Consider the following 5,453-nt stretch of genomic DNA (forward strand, 5'->3'; position numbering starts at 1 on the left):
TTATTAGTGAAAATATTAATTGCTGATAACAGGAGTAAAACAATAAAGTAGGTAAATGATTCTGTTTACTTGGATATGCCAAATAATGAAAATATTCAAGTAGGTGATGATACACTAAAAGAAGCATTAATGTTATATCATTCAATATGTAATCTGGAAATAAATGGTGAATTAAGTGAAGATACTTTAAATTTCATGAATATAGCTAGATTTGGAGTAAAATATGCATTTCGTAACTACAGAACCATTATGTATCAGTGGTGTGTGTGTGTGTGTATGTATGTATGTATGGCATTACAAAGGGGCAACTTAAACGTCATATTACAGGTAGCAGAAGCTGTATTTCATTTACGTTTATTGACATACAGTTCGATTGTGATAGCAATAATGCTGAAAATTTAATAACAAATAACAGACAAGTACATAGATATGAAACTGACAGAGAGCATCAGTGTTCAAGGCAACTAGGTAGAAAAGGTTATGTGTTAGCTCATACGTTTGTCCCCACAAAGTATGTATAAGTAAAGATGAAATGTGGTACATAAAGATTGATAATAATTCACCACATACTGAAATAAATCTGTTTGAAGTAATAATGAAGGAGTCTGGTCACACATTAGGCCTACAACACACAGATGCTCTTGGATCAATAATGGTAAAATATCAGTACCACCAACACAACTATCTACACCAAAATCAACACCAGCTGTGTCACCAGCACCATATCGATCACTTCTTATTTGTGAATGGAATTATACACAATTTTGGCAGAAGTGGGTGTGAAAGTTGTTGACACAATACTAGAATTACAGTTAATAAGTAATTGGTTGATATTCTTACCACAAAATCTGCAAACTATAACTGCTGTCCATCTAAAGCCAAGTCGTGAATTTATATTATGGTTGACAATGTGGTATATATGATGGATTTATGCACACTGAAATTAATCTCAGGATATCCAGTGCCGCTATCTGGTATATGATTACATCAAGATTATGTTGTAAATGGTATTGTCAACACATATTCAGGTAGAGAATTTTTATTCTTTAATGAATTTTTCTGTGTAGAGTAGAATGATTGTAATCTTAAATGAAAAGTAAGTGGAGCTATACATGGAAAAATTTCAGAATATCCTGCAGGTTATATTTTGCATTCAGGTACATTGATGGTATGTTGTATTTTTTCAAGAGCAATCCATTCTATGAGTATAATGCATTCACAAATTAGGTAGTAAGATGTGATACTACTTGAGACATATCAGTGGTATGGCTGTCCACTGTCCAATCTCACAGTAATCCTCATCCACGATTGTGTAAATTAAAATGATAGAAGGAGAAGTATAAGTGGCTGTAAAGAGAATTTCATTAGACTAATGGAGGTGAAGACCGCAATGTGACCTGAGTAGCAGATCATGAATATTTACAGTTTGATCGAGCTGGTCAATTATAATTCCTGAGCGACCAATGCAAATAGATTCTGCCAGTGCAATAAATTGGGGTGGTGTTGACCAACAAATGGATGTCATCAGGATGTGGGCGCAGGCACCGCTTCTGGAAGCTGTGAAGACTGGCAGATGGATAAGGAATATGTCCTAAAGAAAAGTACTGCAGTAGCAAACAACCCTTCTTTCTGAATGGTTGGACGATGCCAGAATGAGAGGAAAGGTCAGAGACGAAGTAGGGCCTGGTAAGGTTATGAATTGTAATAGTATGCAGAGAGGTAAAATTCCTTGAGATATCACACTGCAATAGTCTCACTTGGGCCCATCGACAGAAGGTATTCTACACCAAAAACATTCACAATTATTAAAGGTGGCAGCATGCACCATGGTGGGGCAGCAGAGAGGTGGATCTGTAGTTACGGCAAAATAAGCTTTGAGTTTGCACATATTACATAAATAAGCTTGTTAAACATCACGTTCCTTTGGAAGTGAACTTGTTTGGTGAATAAAACTGTTTTTGCTGTTTTGACATAAGTGCAGACTTAGATTATGTCAAAAAATGCATAAAGCATATTGGAGTCGTGACGCCATTGCTACCATGCAGGTAAGTAAGTTGGTTGTCTTTACTGCTCCAGTATGTGATGTCTCAGTGTTGTTGAGTTATGTTCGCTGTGGTCTGCAACACAGAAAGATTTTAGTTATTTTATGATCACTGCAGAAGTGCCAGTTTTTCCAAAACTATCCTGGCATTGTATGGTATCAAGACACATGTTGGAGCTACAGTTCCAGACAGAGTAGAATGGTAAGAGATGAGTGATTTCTGGTGCAAGTAACATGTCTAACATATCAGTAGTTTGGGGCCAAGGGGTGAAATTTATGTCCTCGAATCCGCAGTGAAGTCTCATTGAAGCAGCTGCAATTCATGCTATTGCTATAATGGAATAAATCAGGTGATGCTAAGGAAATTAAATTACTTACTTAGGATACTTAAATTAGTAGATGAGTTTCGTTGTTTGGGTAGAAAAGCAACATGATGGTCAAAGTAGGGAGGATATAAAATGTGGTCTGGCAACGGCAAGAAAAGTGTTTCTTATTAAGAGGAATTATTTAGATATAAGTATAGAAATATGTGTTAGAAATTTTTTTCTGAAAGTATTTGTAAGGATTGTAGCCATGTATGGAAATGAAAAATGGACGATAAACAGTTTAGACAAGAAGAGAATATAAGTTTTTGATAGTGGAACTACAGAAGAATACTGAAGATTAGATAGGTAGATCACATAACTAACGAGGAGGCACTGAACATAACTGGAGAGAAAAGGAATATGTGGCACAACATGACCAGAAGCAGGAACCATTCATAGAACACATTCTGAGACATCCAGGGATCACTAATTTAGTACTGGAGAGAAGTGTGTGGGCTAAAAATCATAGAAGGAGATCAAGAGACGAATACAGTAAGCAGATTCAGAAGGATGTAGGTTGCAGTAGTTACTCAGAGATGGAGAGGCTTGCACAGGATACAGTAGCATGGCGAGTTGCATCAAACCAGTCTATGGACTGAAGACCACGTCAACAACAAATACCAAGGACTCTATCACAGTCAACTGAATGGTTATTACAAATTATACCACAAAACTAAACAGCAGCCACAAGAGTTCAATGTTCAATGTGTGTGATATCTTATGGGACATAACTCCTAATGATATCAGTCCCAAAGCTTACACACTACTAAATTATCCTAAGGACACCCATGCCCAAGGGAGGACTCGAAGCTCTGCCGGGAACAGCTGCACATCACCACAAGAGTATGCCACCAGTAACAAGAACAAAACCCCTATAAGACATAGTGGTTACACTTATTTTGTTTCCTTTTACCATGTGCATATTTGTACAGCCATTATGATACAAATGACTACATTAAGAGTCTGCATGTACCTACACATTTTTTACGCTCGCTAACAATGCAACAATTATAATCTTCTGAGGAAGGGCACTAGGTGCCTGAAACCAGTAAGGAAATAAAATTTCTCCCCAACAATGGGTCACCGACTGTTTCAACAGATTTAAATTGCGCTCTTAATTTCTTGTCTAATCTTACCCTCGGTAATCTCGCCAAATACAGAAGCAAGCAACTATTTGTGGGAAAAAAGAAAAAAAGAAAAATATGATCTCTACTAGTTTCTCTATCCACAATTTAAGCTGTGCTCTCTGGTTTCACCTCCCAACTCCACCCTCTCTGCACGTTCTTGTATATTATGACATACATCGTAGTGCGAAAGAAACTGGTATAGGGATTCGTATTCAAATATAGAGATATGTAAAAAGGCAGGATACGGCAGTGCAGTCGGGAACACCTATGTAAGATAACAAGTGTTTGGCGCAGTTTTATATCAGTTATTGCTGCTATAATGGCACGTTATCAAGATTTAAGTGAGTTTGAAAGTGGTGCTATACTCGGCACATGAGCGATGGGACACGGCATCTCCAAGGTAGCGATAAAGTTTGAATTTTCCCATATGGGCATTTCACGAGATTACTGTGTATATCAGGAATCCAGTAAAGCATCAAATCTCCAACACTGCTGTGGCAGAAAAAGATACTGCAAGAACAAGACCAACGATGGCTGAAGAGAATCGTTCAATGTGACAGAAGTGCAACCCTTTCGCAAATTGCTACAGATTTCAATACTGGGCAATCAATAAGTGTCAGTGTGCGAACCATTCATTGAAACATCATTGATATGGGCTTTTGGAGCCAAAGGCTCATTCGTGTATCCTTGATATCTGCACGACACAAAGCTTTATTCCCCGACTGGGCCTGTCAACACAAACTCTGGAATATTGATAACTGAAAACATGTTGCCTAGTCGGACGAGTCTCGTTTCAAATTGAATTGAGTGGATGACCATGTGTGGGTATGGAGAGAACCTCATGAATCCATGGGCCCTGAATGTCAGCAGGGGATTGTTCAAGCTGATGGAGGCTCTGTAATGCTGTAAGGCGTGTGCAGTTAAAGCAATATGGGACCCTTGATTCGTCTGAATATGACTCTGACAGATGACATGTAAGCATCCTGTCTGATCACATGCGTCCATTCATGTCCATTGTGCATTCCGCAATTCCAGCAGGACAGTGCGGTACCCCATGCGTCCAGAATTGCTACAGAGTGGCTCCAGGAACACTCTTCTGAGTTTAAACACTTCTGCTTGCAAGCAAACTCCCCAGACATGAATATTATTGAGCATATCTGGGATGCCTTGCAACGTGCTGTTCAGAAGAGATCTTGACCCTCTTGTACTCTTACGGATTTATGGACAGCTCTGCAGTATTTATGGTATCAATTACCTCCAGCACTACTTCAGACATTAGTCGAGCCCATGACACGTCGCGTTGCGGCATTTCTGCATGCTCGCAGGAGCTTTATACATACGATGTTGGGCAGGTTTACTGGTTTCTTCGGCTCTTCAGTGTGTTTGGAATACACATCACAATTTATAAAAATCACAGATGGCACTAGTATTGCTCACCAAGGTGACGTGGTGATGTGTCAATAGCAATGAGTAACTTTGTCACATGACGAGGTACAGCCACACTCTGATTAAAGTAGTGTGCAGTGTTATGTCACTGTGGCAGCATGGAAGGTGAGTGCAGAAAATGTGTTTGACAGCAGGTGTGTCAGCTTCCAGTTAACTTTGTTAAATTTTTTGACTATGAGAAAGAGAAGAGTTTATTGCACTGGAGGATAAGTCAATGGAAAGTTCAACCAACAACAGTTGTGCAGCAGGATGGTTTGCAAATTATAGAAAGAGGGACATGAAGCCAAGCTGATTGGAATTCAAGTTTCTTCGTCAAAGAAGGAGAAGTAAGGTGCTCACTATAAGTAGTCCACTCATAATATGCATACGCATACACATAATCTTATCAGGCAGCAATTTCTGCGTTATTACGAACAATATCAAAAAATACCAATTTTGTGAAAACTACACAGCATTTGTCAAACAGAACTGAAC

The sequence above is a fragment of the Schistocerca cancellata genome, chromosome 3 (assembly GCF_023864275.1).
Source record: "Schistocerca cancellata isolate TAMUIC-IGC-003103 chromosome 3, iqSchCanc2.1, whole genome shotgun sequence".
Classification (NCBI taxonomy): domain Eukaryota; kingdom Metazoa; phylum Arthropoda; class Insecta; order Orthoptera; family Acrididae; genus Schistocerca; species Schistocerca cancellata.